Source organism: Panulirus ornatus, chromosome 36 (genome assembly GCF_036320965.1).
Source record: "Panulirus ornatus isolate Po-2019 chromosome 36, ASM3632096v1, whole genome shotgun sequence".
Taxonomy (NCBI): Eukaryota; Metazoa; Arthropoda; class Malacostraca; order Decapoda; family Palinuridae; genus Panulirus; species Panulirus ornatus.
Window position 1 is genome coordinate 47,136 of NC_092259.1, and position 22,658 is coordinate 69,793.

The window sequence follows — 22,658 nt, forward strand, 5'->3', positions numbered from 1 at the left end:
AGAGTATTTTGGTGAAAAGAGATGAGGTGGTGAAAGCCTTGTGTAGGATGAAATTTTGTATCGTGGCTGGAGTGGATGGCATTGCTTTTGAATTTAATTAGAAAGTGGGTGACTGTGTTGTTGATTGCTTAGTTTGGATTTTCATTGTATGTATGGATCATGGTGAGGTGCCTGAGGATTGGCAGAATGCATTTATATTGCCATTATATAAAGGTACAAGGAATAAATGTGAGTGTTCAAACTACAGAGTGTACCAGAATAAATGTGTGTTCAAACTACAGAGTGTACCAGTTAAGTGGTATGGGAGGGGAGGGTAATGACTGAGAGAGTGAAGTCACATACAGAGCACTAGACAGGAGAGGAGCAGTATGGTTTTAGAAATGGTAGAGGATGTGTGGATCAGGTGTTTGCCTAGAGGTATGTGTGTGAGAAATAGAGAAACTGATGAATTTGTTTGTGGAGATGGAGAAAGCATATGACAGGGTTGATAGAGATGCCTTGTGAAAGGTCTTGAGAATATATGGTGTGAGAAGAAAGCAGCTTGAAGCAGCGAGAGGCATATGTACAAATAGGAAGAGCAGAAAGAGAATGGTTTCAAGTGAAGGTAGGTTTTCTGCAGGGGTGTGTGATGTCACCATGGTTGTTTAATTTGTTAATGGGTGGGTTGGTGAGGGAGGAAATGCAAGAGTCTTGGAGTGAGGGATGAGTATGCAGTCTGTACAGGATGAGAAAGCCTGGGAAGTGTCAATTGCTGTTTGCTGATGATACAACACTTGGCAGATTTGAGTGTGTAACTGCAAAATTTGGTGACCAAGTTTAGAAGAGTTTGTGAAAGAAAGTATAGAGTAAATATGAATAAAAGCAAGGTTATAAGTTCTAGCAGGGATACGGGACAGGTTAGTAGGGGTATGAGTCTAAAGAGAGAAAACTTAGAGGAAGTGAAGTGTTGTAGATACTTGGGAGTGGATATGGCAGGAAACAGAACGGTGGAAGGTAAAGTGAGCCACAGGGTGGGTGTTGGGGCAAAGATTTTAGGTGCACTGGGGAATGTTTGGAAAGAGAGGTCACTGTCTTTATGGCAAATATGGATGTGTCTGTATATGTGTCTGGATGTGTCTGTCCAGTAGGTGCTATATGGATGTGAGGTACGGGCTTTAGACAAAAATGTAGAGGATGGGGTGAATGTGCTGGAATATAGAATGTTTGAGGACGGTATGTGGTGTTAGGAGGGTTGATTGGATAAGAAATAATGGGGTAAGAGAATGGTGCAGTAGTAAGAGGAGTATTTATTTGAAGGTGGAAGAGGGCATGCTGGAATGGTTTGGACAGAGGGAGAGAATGAGTGAGGAAAGGATGACTGAGAGGATATGCATGCTATGTATGGAGGGAACAAGGAGGAGTTGGAGGGATGGAGTGAAAGATGCTTAGAAAGCTTAGGGTCTAAACATATTGGAGGGTGGTGTGCAAGGGATCAGCGAATTGGAGCAATGTGGTTTATAGGGAATAACATGCTGTCAGTAGGCTGAACCAAGGCATATGAAGTGGTTAAGGGAAACCACAGAAAGGGCAGTGGGGTCTGGTTGTGGATAGGTAGCTTTGGTATGGTGCATTGCACGTGACAGCTAGAGAGTGGATGTGAACAGATGTGAACATTTCTTCCTCAGTCTTTGGTGCTACTTCATTAATATGGGAAATGGTGAATACGTATGAAAGAAAAGATTTTGTATACATGTTGGCCATTTCATGAGTTAGTGATGTAGCAGCAGGAACAGGAGTACTACTGCTTAGGTTTTTGGAGGGGTAGTGGCAGTGTTTGTTGTGAACCCTCATTTCAGGCCCAGTTCACTGACTTTCTTTCATTTACCTCATCCACATGTGGGTTGCTGGCATTCACCCTCTTTTTCTCATGCTCAACACTTAACAGCACATAACTCACACATATCCATTTCATTTCTATTTTCTATTTCATTATTGATCGTTGTCATCTGCGTTAGTGAGGTAGTGCCAAGAAGAGATGAAGGAAGGCTGCATCTGCCTGCATCCATTCTCTAGCAGCAGAACCACAGCTCCGTCTCCACAACCAGGCCCCACTGACCTTTCCATGGCATACCCTGGATTGCTTCACATGCCCTGGTTCAGTCCATTGGTAGCACATCAAACCCAGTATACCTCATCATTCCCACTCACACTATTCTTTGCACACCTTCCACCCTCCTGCATGTTCAGGCCCCAATTGCTCAAAATCTTTTTAACTCCATCCTTACATATACATATATATCCTCTTTGTCAACCTTTGCTCACTCATTCTTTTTATTTACTTTTCAGTATTTCAAAATATAGCAGTACAGCCACTGAACAAGCCTCTGCCACTGATTCACAGTGGTGCCACCAGTCAGGAAAGGTTGGGTGGATCCCAGGCCCACTTGACTTCCATCATGTGACTTGGATGCACCCAACCTCCATAGCTGCAGCTCCTTGACCTGGTTCCCTTTAACTGTGTACAATTCTTTGACAGTTTGTCTTGCTGTCCCAAAGCTTTGTTCTCTTCACATCCATTCACTGAGATCCTCTATGCATGGGATTTAACTTTACACCAAAAGGATCGCTTAGGCTCCATCCAAGATGATCATGATGGAGCCTCACCCTTTTCTTTTTGTTACCTAAATGTTATTAAACAATTTGCTGAATTCCCCCACCCAGTTACTGATCATTGCAACTGCTCTTCTAACACACTTGATCTCTTTTTAACTCTGATTCCTCCCACTACTCATACACCATATCTGCCCCATTAGGGCTATCTGACCAGTCATATTTCTGATCATTCTAATTGGGTACACCCATTCGCTTCTCCTCACCTCGAAATGTCTGCTTTGGCAGAACTCAAATGTTGTCCCTGCACAGCTTCTGTATTGACTTTCCCTGGGATGGGTACTGCTTCTTTAGTTGGGATGCTTCATATTGTGCTAAACGTATAGCGAAGGTTATCTTGGGTAGGATGGAGGCATACATCCCATCTTCTAAATCTTATTCTCCTCAGTCATAGTTTGATCACAGAAAGTTGAGTATGCTGTTTGCATTAACCATGTCTTAAGTCAATCTTTTCCATTAATCCACAACTCTTGTATAATCAAAGTATTTCTTTACATCTTGATTTACAAGTTTCTTACTTAATTTTATGTTATGTCCTTTAGTTGTTCTATCCCTACATCTCTGAAAGAACTGTCTGCTGTCCACTTAATTAGTCTTTTTATAAAATCATAATGGTTATGATCAGGTTACCTCTCAGTGTTTCTTTTCCAAGGTCAGTAAAGTTAAAGCCTCCAGCCTTTCCTTGTAGCTTAGCTTTCTTAATTCTGGTACCATCTCCTCTGGACCTTCTGTATGAGCTCTTTGTGATTCTTTAGGTGCAGTGACCAAATATAAGAAGCTTATTCTACTTTTGGCCTTGTATAGGATATGAACAGTTTGTTACATATTTTCTTATCCATATTCGTTAAAACTATTCTGATATTTGTCAGCAGAAAGTTTGTCCCCCTTAAGTATTCTCCTCTTATGGACCTCTGGATACTGGTTAGGTACTTCCCAAGTACTTCATGCAAACAGAATCCTGCAGCTTATTTCCTGTTTGTTGTTAATCATATTGAGGCCATCTTTTGCCTTGTCCCATCCTCATTAGGTTGCATTTGCTCGAGTTGAATTTCATCAACTATGTTTCAGACCATCTTTGGAGTCTTTTTAGGTCCCCTTGTAAGCTAATGCAATTTTACTCACTTTTCACATCTTTCATAATGTTTGCATCTCCTGCCAACATATTCAGGTAGGATTCCATACCTTCAGGCAAGTCATTGACATAGATCAGGAAGAGTGATAGTCCCAGAGCCAAACCCTGTGGCACTCCAATGATCATCACCTTAACCCATTTAGAAAAGGCTTCTTTAACATACATTCTTTATTCCCTCCCACGTATATAATCATCTATCATTCATAGGAATTTCAGCCATTATTCCTGCTTGGTGATCCACCATCTTAATCAGCCTCTTATATGGTATAGTATCACATGCCTTCTGGCATACACACACTCATTCTACCCTGCCTTCCCTATTGTACAGGACTAAGCTCTCTCTCTCATAAAATTCTATGAGGTTAGTTACACATGAACTTCTCTCCTTAACACCATGCTGTCTCTCACTTAGGAAGCATTGCCACCAATGAAAATCATCCACTTGCTTTCTTATAATATTTTCCAGCAGTAGCAGGTGGCTCCTGCTGCTGCTTCTGTTCTGTAGTGGTGATATGTGGCAGGCAGCCACTCATTGGGGAGGTACTGCCACCTGGGTTTTGGGAGGGATAGTGGCAGTAGCGAATGAGGTAGCACTTGTTACTTAACCTTTTCAGCCCAGATAGCTCTTAATTTCCCTTGCTTCAACCACTTTATGGGTTGCTGGCATCCAACCTCATTACACTTGTTTACTCGTACACAATACTTGACACCACATACTTCATCCACTTCCTTATCTCTCTTTCTGTTTTTTCTTACTCTGCAGACTATAATTTCTGGGAGTTCAATCATGCTCTCTGGTACCAGTTCAGAGCAGTGCCAACAGTTGAGAGGGCCCACTTGACTGTCTTCATGTGCTTGGGATTCATCACACTTCCATAACTACAGCTCCTAGACCTGGCTCGCTTTGTATCCATTTCTGCAACATTCACAGCCTTAATTCTAACCTTCTCTCTGTTAAACATCATCTTATTACCTCCTCCTCTGATGTTTTATTTCTCCCTGAAATCCTGTTGTCCAAGGCTTCTTCTCTACAGCATTAGATCTTTAACTATAATTTCCATCATCATTTCTGCTCCGAGGTTGGAGTTCATATTTACCTTAATACAAAAACGCCCATTGGTTGTTATGATGATCTTGAATCTCCTTACTTTGATGCCATCTGACTCAAAATCTATCTGCCCTCTCTTACCTTGCTTTCATGTTTTATATATTTCCTTCCCTATTCCTGGCAACTATTTAACTTCTTGCCATGAAGTGCAACTCTCTTCTCATGCACACACTGAGATCCTGCATGTAGGGTATTTCAGTGTCCTTCACAAAGATTGTGTATGGCTCAGACTCCTCCATTGCTCTCATTTTTGTTGTACAAAATCTTTGAAACCGTCCTAAGCTCTCACTTTCTCAAACACTTAGAATCCCATTCCCTTATGTCAAAGCACAAGTATGGATTTTGCAATGCTAGGTCTACTGGTGGCATGTACTGGTGGCGTGTGACTCACCTCTGTTCCTCCTCTTTTAGGGATTTTGGTGGAACTTTTGTTGTAGCTCTCAACATCATAGCATTTGATGGTGTGGTATGAATCATAGTTTCCTAAAGTACCTTCCTTTACTTTCACTGCTTCTCTTTGTCCTCAAATATGTCATTTCCTCTCAGGCTGCTTCATCATCACCATAGTGGAGTGACTTCCTACTCTAATCCTATCAGTAGCAGTGTTCGTCTGGGTTCTTTCCTTACAACTACTCTCTTTCTTCTCTCAAGAAATGATCTCTTTTGCTTTCAACCCTATTCATGCTTATACTGATGATTCAACTTTACATACTTCTCATTTTCCCTCTCCTCCCTTTAATACTTTCAATTTCTTATACTGATCATGTTTCCTCTCTCAGTTTGGACCTGTACAGCATTTTGGATTGGGGAAACAGTACCCTTGTAAAATTTGAAAGTGCTACAGTGTAATTTCTCCCTATATTTCTTTCATAGAACTATTTGCTTTCTTTGGTTCAATTTCAAAACACCCCAATTCAGTTCAGTAATAAAATGAACATGTTAGACAATGCCATATCCACTACTCTTTCCTGGAAACTCCACTTAATCAACATCGCAAAATTTCCTCCTCAGAATCTGGGATTATGATATAGATATCATGATGATTTTTCTTGTGAGCAGCTGTTTCACATTTACAGAGGATTTATTTACTCAATTATGGAGTGGGTCATCCTCCATCTCTCCATTAACCACAGTGAAGTCAGAAGCTTTCCATCACATTGATTCTCCTATCATCACTTTTTAACCTTACCTCTCTGTATGCTGCTATGTTGCTGTTCTTCCTCTATTATGTAGCTGTCATTTTGACCGTTGTTCACATGACCTGTTTGCATGTGTCCACCAAGGTTTGGACCAGTGGGACACATTTGGCTGCTGCTTCCTATAGCTTCTTTGTAGAGACTGGCCACTTGAAGATTGGCTATTATGATGCCTCGTTCCCTTGAACAGCAACCTATGGAATTTTCTTCCTTCTTTTGTTTCTCCCTCTTGATATAACTTAACTTCTCTTAAAAGTCAGATTTACAAACACTTGGAGAGCCCTGATGGCTTTCTTGATTCTTTCTCAGTAACTTTTTCTTTCACCTAAGATGGGCTTGATTAGGACATGTTATTTGCTTGTGCCATGTTGTTAAAATAAATCGTTAGTAAACCTGGTCTGTTGTTCAACGCCTTTTTCCGGTCTTCTTTCTCATATATAATTATAGTGTTTGCCCTTTTCCATACACTTTCCATTCCCTTGCACTATGCCTCCCTACAGTGACATCCTGAACAGTGATTTAAGTGGGTTATTTAATGTATCGGTACGGATCTTTAGCACATGTGATGAACTTTTATCAGGACTACAATTCTTGTATTAATCGAGACCTTTTGATGTTCTGATAATCTTTTTTAGGTATCTCTGATTTCCAAAGCCTCCTCCTCATTCCATTTCATTAGTGTTGGGACTATAGAGTCTCTTCCATTGTGAAAACACTTTTGAACATGTTCAGTTTCTCATATCTTTATATCATCCTCTACAAATTTTCCTGCTGAATCCCTTGGTTAGATTAGCTGCTCCCTAACTGACACCTGACTCATGATATATGTCTTGAAAAGTTTTATATTTTCACCTGACTTGTCCAGAGTATTATATTCAAAATTTCTTTGTTCCTCTTTTCTCATCCTGCTATAGTCGTTCTGTTCTCTTTTATATCTTGCAAATGCTGGCTGGCTGGCATGCCATCTATATTTTTGCCTTGACACATTTGAAGAATCTGTGCTTTAATATCTTTTATCAAACTATTCCTTCCTCTTTCTTATTGTTCCATCTCTATTAGAGGCTTAGGGGTACCCATACCTCTTATTTTGTTATTTATTTTTATTCATTATACTTTGTCGCTGTCTCCCGCATTAGCGAGGTAGCGCAAGGAAACAGATGAAAGAATGGCCCAACCCACCCACATACACATGTATATACATACATGTCCACACACACACATATACATACCTATACATCTCAACATATACATATATATACACACTCAGACATATACATATATACACATGTACATAATTCATGCTGTCTGCCCTTATTCATTTCCATCGCCACCCCACCACACATGAAATGACAACCCCCTCCCCCCTCATGTGTGCTAGGTAGCGCTAGGAAAAGACAACAAAGGCCATATTCGTTCAATCTCAATCTCTAGCTGTCATGTATAATGCACCGAAACCACAGCTCCCTTTCCACATCCAGGCCCCACAAAACTTTCCTTGGTTTACCCCAGACGCTTCACATGCCCTGGTTCAAACCATTGACAGCACGTCAACCCCGGTATACCACATCGTTCCAATTCACTCTATTCCTTGCACGCCTTTCACCCTCCTGCATGTTCAGGCCTCGATCACTCAAAATCTTTTTCACTCCATCTTTCCACCTCCAATTTGGTCTCCCACTTCTCCTTGTTCCCTCCACCTCTGATACATATATCCTCTTTGTCAATCTTTCCTCACTCATTCTCTTCATGTGACCAAACCATTTCAAAATGCCCTCTTCTGCTCTCTCAACCACACTCTTTTAATTACCACACATCTCTCTTACCCTTTTATTACTTACTCGATCGAACCACCTCACACCACATATTGTCCTCAAACATCTCATTTCCAGCACATCCACCCTCCTCTGCACTAGTCTATCTATAGCCCACGCCTTGCAACCATATAACATTTTTGTAGCCACTATTCCTTCAAACATATCCATTTTTGCTTTGTTCCAAGATAACGTTCTTGACTTCCACACATTTTCCAACGCTCCCAGAACTTTCGCCCCTTCCCCACCCTATGATTCACTTCCGCTTCCATGGTTCCATCCCCTGCCAAATTCACTCCCTGATATCTAAAACACTTCACTTCCTCCAGTTTTTCTCCATTCAAACTTACCTCCCAATTGACTTGTCTTTCAACCCTACTGTACCTGATATCCTTGCTCTTATTCACCCATACCTCTACTTCACTATAAATTTCACAGATCATCTCAACACATATCCTTGGTTTCTGGCTAATGAATTCCATTTCCCAGTCTACTTTACTGTAGAAGTTAAGGTTTGCATAGTTTCTGTGATTGCATCTTTATTTCCTGTCTTCCCTATACTGTTTTAATGCCCTTACTACTTATTCAAACTTGAGCATTACATGATCACTTCTTCCAAATGATTATCACATATAATTTGCTCACTATCCATGCTGCTAGTATGAGTAAAGATAAGATCTATTAATGATGGTTTATCAGTCCCTCTCATCCAAGTGTGCTCTGAGACATGACAGTGTTGGAAATTTTCCTGTATACACTTATAAAATTGCATCTTTATGACTCCCAAATACCATGACAATCCAAATTTCCTCAGTCTTTCTCTTTACAATTGAAATCCCCATTATCCATGTTTTACCATTTCTAAGAAGTGAGTGTTTCACTGTTCATGTATCATCCTGATTGTTCCTTCATTTTTTTTTTTTTTTTTTTTTTTTTTTTTGTCGCTGTCTCCCGCGTTTGCGAGGTAGCACAAGGAAACAGACGAAAGAAATGGCCCAACCCACCCCCATACACATGTATATACATACATCCACACACGCAACTATACATACCTACACAGCTTTCCATGGTTTACCCCAGACGCTTCACATGCCCTGATTCAATCCACTGACAGCACGTCAACCCCGGTATACCACATCGCTCCAGTTCACTCTATTCCTTGCCCTCCTTTCACCCTCCTGCATGTTCAGGCCCCGATCACACAAAATCTTTTTCACTCCATCTTTCCACCTCCAATTTGGTCTCCCTCTTCTCCTCGTTCCCTCCACCTCCGACACATATATCCTCTTGGTCAATCTTTCCTCACTCATTCTCTCCATGTGCCCAAACCATTTCAAAACACCCTCTTCTGCTCTCTCAACCACGCTCTTTTTATTTCCACACATCTCTCTTACCCTTACGTTACTTACTCGATCAAACCACCTCACACCACACATTGTCCTCAAACATCTCATTTCCAGCACATCCATCCTCCTGCGCACAACTCTATCCATAGCCCACGCCTCGCAACCATACAACATTGTTGGAACCACTATTCCTTCAAACATACCCATTTTTGCTTTCCAAGATAATGTTCTCGACTTCCACACATTCTTCAAGGCTCCCAGAATTTTCGCCCCCTCCCCCACCCTATGATCCACTTCTGCTTCCATGGTTCCATCCGCTGCCAGATCCACTCCCAGATATCTAAAACACTTCACTTCCTCCAGTTTTTCTCCATTCAAACTCACCTCCCAATTGACTTGACCCTCAACCCTACTGTACCTAATAACCTTGCTCTTATTCACATTTACTCTTAACTTTCTTCTTTCACACACTTTACCAAACTCAGTCACCAGCTTCTGCAGTTTCTCACATGAATCAGCCACCAGCGCTGTATCATCAGCGAACAACAACTGACTCACTTCCCAAGCTTTCTCATCCCCAACAGACTTCATACTTGCCCCTCTTTCCAAAACTCTTGCATTTACCTCCCTAACAACCCCATCCATAAACAAATTAAACAACCATGGAGACATCACACACCCCTGCCGCAAACCTACATTCACTGAGAACCAATCACTTTCCTCTCTTCCTACACGTACACATGCCTTACATCCTCGATAAAAACTTTTCACTGCTTCTAACAACTTTCCTCCCACACCATATATTCTTAATACCTTCCACAGAGCATCTCTATCAACTCTATCATATGCCTTCTCCAGATCCATAAATGCTACATACAAATCCATTTGCTTTTCTAAGTATTTCTCACATACATTCTTCAAAGCAAACACCTGATCCACACATCCTCTACCACTTCTGAAACCACACTGCTCTTCCCCAATCTGATGCTCTGTACATGCCTTCACCCTCTCAATCAATACCCTCCCATATAATTTACCAGGAATACTCAACAAACTTATACCTCAGTAATTTGAGCACTCACTCTTATCCCCTTTGCCTTTGTACAATGGCACTATGCATGCATTCCGCCAATCCTCAGGCACCTCACCGTGAGTCATACATACATTAAATAACCTTACCAACCAGTCAACAATACAGTCACCCCCTTTTTTAATAAATTCCACTGCAATACCATCCAAACCTGCTGCCTTGCCGGCTTTCATCTTCCGCAAAGCTTTTACTACCTCTTCTCTGTTTACCAAATCATTTTCCCTAACCCTCTCACTTTGCACACCACCTCAACCAAAACACCCTATATCTGCCACTCTATCATCAAAGACACTCAACAAACCTTCAAAATACTCACTCCATCTCCTTCTCACATCACCACTACTTGTTATCACCTCCCCATTTGCGCCCTTCACTGAAGTTCCCATTTGCTCCCTTGTCTTACGCACTTTATTTACCTCCTTCCAGAACATCTTTTTATTCTCCCTAAAATTTAGTGATACTCTCTCACCCCAACTCTCATTTGCCCTTTTTTTCACCTCTTGCACCTTTCTCTTGACCTCCTGTCTCTTTCTTTTATACGTCTCCCACTCAATTGCATTTTTTCCCTGCAAAAATCGTCCAAATGCCTCTCTCTTCTCTTTCACTGATACTCTTACTTCTTCATCCCACCACTCACTACCCTTTCTAATCAACCCACCTCCCACTCTTCTCATGCCACAAGCATCTTTTGCGCAATCCATCACTGATTCCCTAAATACATCCCATTCCTCCCCCACTCCCCTTACTTCCATTGTTCTCACCTTTTTCCATTCTGTACTCAGTCTCTCCTGGTACTTCCTCACACAAGTCTCCTTCCCAAGCTCACTTACTCTCACCACCCTCTTCACCCCAACATTCACTCTTTTTTTCTGAAAACCCATACAAATCTTCACCTTAGCCTCCACAAGATAATGATCAGACATCCCTCCAGTTGCACCTCTCAGCACATTAACATCCAAAAGTCTCTCTTTCACGCGCCTGTCAATTAACACGTAATCCAATAACGCTCTCTGGCCATCTCTCCTACTTACATAAGTAAGTTATGATTGTATATTTGTTTTGGTTTGTTGCATTTCTTTGGAGAATTATATATTAATAACACTACTATGCTCTTCTTCACTACAGTTACTGAGAAGGTTAGGTTCCTGACCAAATTTTCCAAGTGTAACTCTTATGGATGGGTTATGCCATACCTGAAACAACTTTGATTAACACCAAGATACAGTACCACACTCTGTCTCAACATGAATTAGATGATATTCATTGAAATACAGGAAATGGTCTCATACTGAAACATAGTGATGGTGATTTAGGTACTGCAGGAGTGTGATGGGGTGGACTGTCATTTACTGGGAGGAAGAGTGAGTGGCTCTAAAGTTATCTAGATCACCTCTGAATTATGTGACACTCCAAAAATTGTCATATAGGTAATGCAGACACTCTCTATTAGAATAACATTGATAAACGTAGCAGTGAGGGAGACCCACAGACTTGGTTATAACCATGAGTTTCTGGCCAGTATCAAACCTCATAAACAACTTTAGCTTCAAGACTGACAGTCTTACATACTATACTCCCATAATTATCTTAAATGATCCTTCCAGACACACTGGAATGCCTACACACTTTGAATGATCAGGCAGCAGTGAACACTTACTAATTATTTTTTCCAGCTGATGGGACACAAATCGAAATTTGTTTTGCTGACATAATTAAGATGATAATAAGTACATGAATACTCAAACTGGGGTGAAGTACTTTATTTTTAATGTGAATCACCTCTGTCATCCTCTTTGTCACTATTATTACCAACACTTCTGCCACCCCCTTGTCACCAACTCTACACTTAATACCACCACCGTCTTCCACAACCTCTACAACCAGCTGTTCCTTCCATTATGCAACCACTTTTGCCACCAACTCTCCAATCATTTGTGTCAGCACCACTACCACAACATTTGCCACAACTCTTCTCACTTCATTTGTATGTATGCCTCCTTCTCTTGCCACAAACACTACCATCATCCTTGCTACCACTTCTGCCACCCATTGCCAGCATCTCTGCCAGTCCTTGGTAACAGCACTCCCACCATCCCCTCTTACCCATCACCTTAGCCACCTCTGCTACAATCATAGGCTATATCTGTGTGCCACAGCTTATGTTATCCCCTCTGCCACCTTATTTGGCATCTCCTTTGCTACCTCATGTAACTGCCACTTCCTCACCACTTCTGCATTCGTCTTTACCATCACTTTTGCCACTACTTCTGCCATCATCCTTGTTACCACCACTACCACCTCTGTAATAACTTGTACCACCAATTTGGCCAACTCCTCAGCAGCCATCTCACCTTCCCACTTTGCAGCCACTACCACCACCAATACAGCCAATTATATAACCACATTTGTCATGACCACTGCCACCATCTCCACCTCCGTTTTACAATCTTTGCCACCACCAACTCTGCCATCATCTTTGTCACCATCAGTACCACTACCTATTCCAACCCCTCCACCACCTTAGGCATCACCTTTACCACTCCATCACCTTTGCAGCCACTTATGCCACTACCTCTGCCATTCCCCTTTTCATTAGCACTATTACCATCTCTTCCTAACCACTACCACTGCACCACCTTATATGATGACCTTGGCACCATTTATGCCACATTTCGCCTATTTACCACCACTTCTGCCAACGCCTTTGCCACCATCACTACTACCACCTCTATAACTGCCTGTGCCACCACCTCTGCCATCCCCTTTGTCACCACCACTTCCACCACCCTTGATGCTTCCTTCACTATCTCTAGTAGCACACAAGTTCAGTTGTTAGCCCCTGTCTGATATACTACAGTCATATAAGTTCGTATGCTGACGCCTGTTGATGAGCACTTCAGAATCTCAACAAACGTAGTTTATCCAGACCTACATTTCATTTCTCAGTGAACATCTTGACCAGAGATTACTTATGTTTATTAATATCACTGATTGATGTTCCTGCACTCCGCCTGATCGAGGTTATGCTGCGAATGAAGTCACTCTTGGTAAGGTTGTATTACTGAGAACACAGTGTCATCAAAGAACATCTTACTCCAAAGGAGTCTGCATTTCCCTTCAACTGGAAGTAGTGCAGCCTTGGGCTGCAGAGACCTTAGAAAGGTCCAAGGTAACACCAGTACTCTTGTAGAAATTGGTCGTGGAGTAATTATGAATGAAATATGTAGCATTTATGGATCTGGAGAAGGCATATGATAGAGTTGATAGAGATGCTCTGTGGAAGGTATTAAGAATATATGGTGTGGGAGGCAAGTTGTTAGAAGCAGTGAAAAGTTTTTATCGAGGATGTAAGGCATGTGTACGGGTAGGAAGAGAGGAAAGTGATTGGTTCTCAGTGAATGTAGGTTTGCGGCAGGGGTGTGTGATGTCTCCATGGTTGTTTAATTTGTTTATGGATGGGGTTGTTAGGGAGGTAAATGCAAGAGTCCTGGAAAGAGGGGCAAGTATGAAGTCTGTTGGGGATGAGAGAGCTTGGGAAGTGAGTCAGTTGTTGTTCGCTGATGATACAGCGCTGGTGGCTGATTCATGTGAGAAACTGCAGAAGCTGGTGACTGAGTTTGGTAAAGTGTGTGGAAGAAGAAAGTTAAGAGTAAATGTGAATAAGAGCAAGGTTATTAGGTACAGTAGGGTTGAGGGTCAAGTCAATTGGGAGGTGAGTTTGAATGGAGAAAAACTGGAGGAAGTGAAGTGTTTTAGATATCTGGGAGTGGATCTGTCAGCGGATGGAACCATGGAAGCGGAAGTGGATCATAGGGTGGGGGAGGGGGCGAAAATTTTGGGAGCCTTGAAAAATGTGTGGAAGTCGAGAACATTATCTCGGAAAGCAAAAATGGGTATGTTTGAAGGAATAGTGGTTCCAACAATGTTGTATGGTTGCGAGGCGTGGGCTATGGATAGAGTTGTGTAAGGAGGATGGATGTGCTGGAAATGAGATGTTTGAGGACAATGTGTGGTGTGAGGTGGTTTGATCGAGTAAGTAACGTAAGGGTAAGAGAGATGTGTGGAAATAAAAAGAACGTGGTTGAGAGAGCAGAAGAGGGTGTTTTGAAATGGTTTGGGCACATGGAGAGAATGAGTGAGGAAAGATTGACCAAGAGGATATATGTGTCGGAGGTGGAGGGAACGAGGATTTTATTCATCTGTGTGTCATGCAAACCTCACACTCAGTTACATACTCACTGTTGTTTGTAGCTTTCATGTTTAATTTGCTGTATCATTTTTAGGTGACGTTAGCTTCCTCCACGCCAGGTGCAAGTTAAAGCTTCCCAGTTATTTGCTCAAGAGAGTTCCATTATGGTGCTGACTGTTGATGCAACACTTACAGTTGGGGATCTCACAAGAAAGAAGAGGATTCTATCAGATTCTATAAAGCATTGGGGTAAGGTTTAATTTCGCTGATTTATCAGCTGTTAAAACTTCGTCATTAGTGTCTTTCTTTATTTGGTAAACTAGGTGTCGTTCCATTGCTCTTCCTTCCAGAAATGTATTGGGATTATTTCCAATTTATTTGATACCAGTATATGAAATATATTACCAATAGACATTGCATCTTCCCTTTAATTTTATTGAAAGTTTATGACAGCGAAACACACTGTTGTGTATAGGTCAGCAGCCTTGGGTAGGGCAGATTTCAGATTTTGTAATTGGTCATAGTATAGATATGTTTATCGCCAAATTGACCTGATAGCAGACTGAATAGATTACAGCTTTAATTGTGGACTTTTATTTTGCCTATGTATAATTTCCTAGAAGTTTTAGATAACATGACAAGTTATTATTTGTAGTGAACTACACATAGTGTTTGCATCTGCAGATACCTCATTGCACTTTATTTGGAGGTAGTTTTGAACTTGTCGGGCCTCATCTCTTGAACATTCTCTGCTGACTTATAGTTATTATGTGTAGTGAACTACACATAGTGTTTGCATCTGCAGTTACCTCATTGCACTTTATTTGGAGGTAGTTTTGAACTTGTCGGGCCTCATCTCTTGGACAGTCTGTGCTGACTTACAACTCCTTAATTTTGTGTATGATGTCTGCACTAATCATGGCTTCAGATTCTGTTCCATTTTTTCTGTCACACTTATGTTGTAAAAGTACTTCTTAGCATCTTCTGAACAAGCTTCTTGCTTAATTTCATGTTATTCCTCTTGTTGTTCCATTCCTCAAAAAGCTGTTCCATGTCCATGTCATTGATTTGTTCTAAGTAGGTGGGCAACTCTGGAGCCTCTAGTCTTTTCTGTAATTCTGCTTTCTTAATTTTGGTACCATCTTTGCTGCCCTCCTCTGGACCTTCTCTACTGGTGTAGTAACCAAAAATGAGAAGCATATTTGAGTTTTGGCCTTATGTAGGATATGAATATCTTTCTAAGTGTTTCCTTATCCATATACTTGAAAGTTATTCTAATATTTGACAGCAGACAGCTTGTCATCTCTGTTCTCCTAATGTTTAAGGATAATGTCAACATAGTATATGTTGGCCTTCTTACACAGAATCCTGCAGCTTATTTCCTGCTGGATGATAATCATATTGTGGCCTTCACTCACTTTGTTTTATCCTTATTACTTTACAATTGCTTGGGTTGAACTCCATCAAACATGTATCATCAGTTTTAAGTCTGTTTAGGTCCCCTTGTGAGTTAATACAATCCTCCGCACTTTTCACTTCCCTCATGACCTTTGGATCATCTGCAAACATATTCAGGTAGGAGGTCACTGTGTCACTTTGCTGGTTGGTGTGACCCATTAGAGAAGGCTCCTCTAACAAGCGTCCTTTGTTTCCTTCCGCTAAGATAATTTAACATCCATTAAAGGAGCTTTCCTCCTCATTCTTACCTGGTGACCCAGCGTTTTAATCAGCGTCTTATGTGGTGCAGTATCACATGTTTTCTGGCTGTCCAGATACAAACATTTCACTCAGTTTTCTCTTTTGTCAAAGACGGAGCTTACTCTCCCACAGAAATCCAAGAAGTTTGTTATACATGACCTCCTTCCCCTCAAACCATGCTGTCTCTTACTTAGGTAATTTCTTGTCTGTAAAAAGTCCTCCATTTGCTTTCTAATTATCTGTTCCAGAAGCTTACACAACACACCAGTCATTGAGCAGAGACCATCTATGAAAGACAGGAAAATGGGATGAATCACACGTGAGCACTGGTTGCTTTAATTCTGTGTGGGGTTAACAGATGGTTCTAATCACCTATTTGCTTGTCTTCTGATTGCTTACATAAATCTTATATTTTTATGCTTTTATGAAGGATGAAGAAAGATATGCATGGCTTTGAATACATATGAACAAGTAACACATATCGTTAAGGTTAAAACAACAGTATGTCGGAAAAACAAGCTGCAACTGGGCAGCTGAAGTACCAACCATCCCATAACAACCAGGGCTTTTTTTTATATATCAAAAGTGTTATAGTCATAACTACATGTATACCAATATTACAGTAACAGGTGTACTTGTACTATCCTCAGAGACAGGATACACTATATCATATAACCCTGTTTGTTTTGTTTAGCAGCTTACAGAGCTAGAGACCTCATGATTTTATGAGAAGAAAGATACATATATATTTGGTGGGAAGCAAACCTGAATAATTCCAACATTTGCAATAAATTACTAATCATGCAAAGCATTTTCAATATTGCAGCAAATTATTCTTGTCAAGAATTGATATTCAATGCACAGCATTGTTAGTGCAATTACCACTGTAAATCAATCTTGAATTATGAATTAAAAATGTTGATTAGGATTAAAACAATATACATGTGTCAATATTATACCAATTTTTTGATACCATAGGTGGTTGGAAATAGTAAAAGCCCAGATCTGGATGGGAAAACATTTGAAGGTATAAAGGAGCCACATAATGATATGAAAAGTAACTGGAGCAAAACCAAAATCTAGGCTCTGTGTGCATGCATGTTATTCTCCTTTTCACCTCCCTTTCTGCTATAAGCCCTTGCACTTGTATCCTCTTCCTTCCATCCTCCATACCCATGCATGTAACAACTGCTGCCTCACCAGTACAGTTTCTTGTTTCCCTAAAGTTTTTGCTCAACTTTTTCCCAAAATCTTCATCTACTCCTCCTTTGCTTTCCTTTATCATTATCTTAACATTCTGCTTACGCATCTTATGTTCTTCCTTCCATCTTTGCTGAACGTCCACTGGTACATTCCTTTCAAGCAATCTACCATATGCCTTTTTCTTCTCTTCCACAGCATTTCTGATCTCTTCTGTCCACCTTGCATTTCCCTTTTCATTTCTGTGTCTCATGACCTTGTATCCAACTTTAAGTCTACATTTTAAACACCTCGTTCACATATGACTGCATTCCTACATTCACTGCACTTCCATCTAAATTTTCCATCACCCTCCTTTCATACCCTTTATTTCTTGAGTATGACCAACAATTTATCACATACACTGCATTTGATAATTCTGTTGCCTTTAGTATCTCTTTAATAAACATTTTTTCTTTATTTTCCCTTTTCTCTTTGATTGATGAATGTTCTTCATGCAGTCCAAAAATAATCAGTCTTATGCCTGTGAAGCTCATGGTTAACTAATCTTTCTAATTCAGCATAGCTTGCAGCTAAGTCCAGTTTTGGCTCATCAACCTCTGTGCATCCAACTTTCTCTGTAGTCTCCCTTTGGGAATTCTTATCTACCAGATAATAAGTTTTGTTGTTAGTTCTATCTCTAACAGTATATATCAACTACTTCACTCAATACCCTGAGCAGCTCAGTGTTTCCAGGTTCCTGTCCTACTGCATTGGTCAACATTGAGTCTGTGGCCTAGTGGCAAAAGCCACACCTCCCTTCCCACTATTTTCAGTAACTTCTGTAGTATTATGGACATTTACTGTTGTTCAACAACCTCTATGTCATCAAGAATAACCCCTTCTGCTCTTAAGTCATTCTGCTTTCTTTCCTCTGGTTACATGATTTATCGTCTCTTTCACCTGATGCCAAATTATGCTTTTAATTCTTTGATTTCATTTTTTGTTTCATGACACTTTCTTTACTTCCATCTTTAATCACATTCATTTCAGATTTTTTTTTTTTCTTAGGTATCTCCATCAACATCGGACTTTTGTTTTCTAGTGATACATATCTTATCTCTTCCTCATGCTCCCTTTTTATGGATCTAGTTGCATTAATATTAAGTTGCTTTAATTTTTTTTTTTTTTTTTTTTTTTGCTGTCTCCCGCGTTTGCGAGGTAGCGCAAGGAAACAGATGAAAGAAATGGTCCAACCCACCCAATACACATGTATATACATACGTCCACACACGCAAATATACATACCTACACAGCTTTCCATGGTTTACCCCAGACGCTTCACATGCCCTGATTCAATCCACTGGTAGCACGTCAACCCCGGTATACGACATCGATCCAATTCACTCTATTCCTTGCCCTCCTTTCACCCTCCTGCATGTTCAGGCCCCGATCACACAAAATCTTTTTCACTCCATCTTTCCACCTCCAATTTGGTCTCCCACTTCTCCTTGTTCCCTCCATCTCCGACACATATATCCTCTTGGTCAATCATTCCTCACTCATTCTCTCCATGTGCCCAAACCATTTCAAAACACCCTCTTCTGCTCTCTCAACCACGCTCGTTATATTTCCACACATCTCTCTTACGCTTACGTTACTTACTCGATCAAACCACCTCACACCACACATTGTCCTCAAACATCTCATTTCCAGCACATCCATCCTCCCGCGCACAACTCTATCCATAGCCCACGCCTCGCAACCATACAACATTGTTGGAACCACTATTCCTTCAAACATACCCATTTTTGCTTTCCAAGATAATGTTCTCGACTTCCACACATTCTTCAAGGCTCCCAGGATTTTCGCCCCCTCCCCCACCCTATGATCCACTTCCGCTTCCATGGTTCCATCCGCTGCCAGATCCACTCCCAGATATCTAAAACACTTTACTTCCTCCAGTTTTTCTCCATTCAAACTTACCTCCCAATTGCCTTGACCCTCAACCCTACTGTACCTAATAACCTTGCTCTTATTCACATTTACTCTTAACTTTCTTCTTTCACACACTTTACCAAACTCAGTCACCAGCTTCTGCAGTTTCTCACATGAATCAGCCACCAGCGCTGTATCATCAGCGAACAACAACTGACTCACTTCCCAAGCTCTCTCATCCACAGCAGACTTCATACTTGCCTCTCTTTCCAAAACTCTTGCATTCACCTCCCTAACAACCCCATCCATAAACAAATTAAACAACCATGGAGACATCACACACCCCTGCCGCAAACCTACATTCACTGAGAACCAATCACTTTCCTCTCTTCCTACACGTACACATGCCTTACATCCTTGATAAAAACTTTTCACTGCTTCTAACAACTTGCTTCCCACACCATATATTCTTAATACCTTCCACAGAGCATCTCTATCAACTCTATCATATGCCTTCTCCAGATCCATAAATGCTACATACAAATCCATTTGCTTTTCTAGGTATTTCTCACATACATTCGTCAAAGCAAACACCTGATCCACACATCCTCTACCACTTCTGAAACCACACTGCTCTTCCCCAATCTGATGCTCTGTACATGCCTTCACCCTCTCAATCAATACCCACCCATATAATTTACCAGGAATACTCAACAAACTTATACCTCTGTAATTTGAGCACTCACTCTTATCCCCTTTGCCTTTGTACAATGGCACTATGCATGCATTCCACCAATCCTCAGGCACCTCACCATGAGTCATATATACATTAAATAACCTTACCAACCAGTCAATAATACAGTCACCCCCTTTTTTAATAAATTCCACTGCAATACCATCCAAACCTGCTGCCTTGCCGGCTTTCATCTTCCGCAAAGCTTTTACTACCTCTTCTATGTTTACCAAATCATTTTCCCTAATCCTCTCACTTTGCACACCACCTCGACCAAAACACCCTATATCTGCCACTCTATCATCAAACACATTCAACAAACCTTCAAAATACTCACTCCATCTCCTTCTCACATCACCACTACTTGTTATCACCTCCCCATTTGCGCCCTTCACTGAAGTTCCCATTTGCTCCCTTGTCTTACGCACTTTATTTACCTCCTTCCAGAACATCTTTTTATTCTCCCTAAAATTTAATGATACTCTCTCACCCCAACTCTCATTTGCCCTAAAATTTAATGATACTCTCTCACCCCAACTCTCATTTGCCCTGCTTTAATATTCTCCCTTATTTAAATCCATTTTTGGTTAATATCAAACTGGAAAGAATAGAAAATTGAACAGCTTTAATGTGTGTTAAATGGTTTAATTTGACGGCCCTTAATTGTCTGCTGTCTTGACTAAATTGAATCAACTGCCCTATTTTCTGTACCAGTACCTATTTGTACTATATGGGAAAGCAGCTTTACACTCATTGGGCCCCATGTCTTGAACATTCTATATTATACAACTCCATAAATTTATAGAGTTATGTATGCTGCCTGCATTAACCATGTACTTTGTCATTTTGTCCCATTCATCCACCACTCTTTTACAATTAAAGTACTTCTTTGCATCTTTTTTCAACAAGTTTTTAGTTTAATTTCATATCTTGTCCTCTGCTTAATTTATCCCTACATCTTTCGAAGAACTGTTCAATGTCCACATCATTCTGTTTAAAAAAACTTAAAAGTTTTGTGTGTGTGTATACTCCCCTTTCCTGTCAGGATTTGAACTTTTAAGCAATGGCTGATATCAATTGACATTCTGTAGGAAAATACAGCCAACATCAGTTGATGTTTTAGCATTTCCTGCCACTGTTTACATATCCTGCTATATAATCATACCATTGACAGCCTCTATAGATCTCTTCCATTGCTGAGAAGGCATGGGGAAAAATTCTGCTGACTTCAATAAACGTAGGACCACTATCAAGAGTCATGCCCTGAAGCTCAAGCCTACACAGTGACCCAGTTGATAGTACATAGGGTGTTGGATGACATGAGTTAAGGGGAGGAACAATTATAATATGAATCAGTTAGTGAGGAAGGTAAAGAAGATCATGAAGAATATGAAGAAATGAGTGATTGATGACGACAGTTTTAGTGGTGGATTATGAAAGGAGGACAGGGAGGCATCCCAGTGAATTTGCTGTTGTGGAAGAAATTTTATGTAACAGTTGTGGTTAATTTTCATAATGAAATTCCTGGGTACTGGAGGATTCTGGTACAGACAATTTGCAAAGACCTAGGTTATTTTCATACATGCTAACCACTTGATCTTCTCACTCGTGTTTAGCCTGAACCTAATTTTTTGAGTGTAATCCTACGGTAATAGAGGACTTTGTTGCATATATATGAAGACCTGGAACATTTCCAAACAAACAACTTTGTGCAGTATCCTCCAAGTATATGGCTGCCACTTGATCTCCCCTCACTTATATTTAGTGTGACAGGTGTAATATTTCTATATATATATCATGTTATTCACTAATAATGCTCTGCTTGTGTTTGAAAATTAGAGTACTTATGAAATAAGAGTACAGTTTTCAGGGTAAAGGAAGAAACAAATCCTTCCATATCCTCCCTACCCATGACAGCCAACCTCCATAACAATGAATTTCAGTGTGAAAGATACACTGTGATATCATTAAAAGTATTTATTTAACCCCAACACAGTGCCTGTGTATGAAAAGAAAGTTCATTAAGAAAACAACCTCAGTAGCAAGACGGAAACAGCATTACCAAATACCGTGTCATCCTTTATCATCAGGAGCTGTTATCACACACACCTCCTCCAGGCCCTCGGGCACTCATTTGATATTACACTGGGCCATCACAAAGGTAATAATATAACTTTGTGATTATTCTGTTACTTTTGAATTCTATCATTTTATAGAGGAATATCTGTTTATCTTTTACATGCTACATGTTGGAATTTTCTAACATTCCTATAGATAAACTTCATCTATAACAACCATAACCCTTTATCATCCTAAACAAACAAAATTTGCAGTTTGGTAGACCAACTGTTGAATTTTATTCTGAATATATTTTTGTCTTGAAATGTGTAATATGCAAAAACATATGTGGAAAGCATTCTTAATTCATTTTACTGGGCAATTTATTCCATGATATCAGTAGTTTCAATGTATTTTAATAATTCTTTGATCAAATTTTATTTTTGAACATGCATTTCCAAATTTACTTTCTCAACCCATTTGTTGCCATGGACAAAAATATACCAGTACATGGCAGGATGCTATGAATAT

General features: G+C 40.4%; 1 long non-coding RNA gene across 1 annotated transcript; it reads left to right on the forward strand.

The window, feature by feature from the left end:
* The first annotated feature begins 14,534 nt into the window (after positions 1 to 14,534).
* On the forward strand, positions 14,535 to 22,562 carry LOC139760243 (uncharacterized). Its single transcript, XR_011715283.1, has 2 exons — positions 14,535 to 14,770; positions 21,244 to 22,562. It is a non-coding gene; the product is annotated as an uncharacterized lncRNA (long non-coding RNA).
* The last annotated feature ends 96 nt before the right edge of the window (positions 22,563 to 22,658 follow it).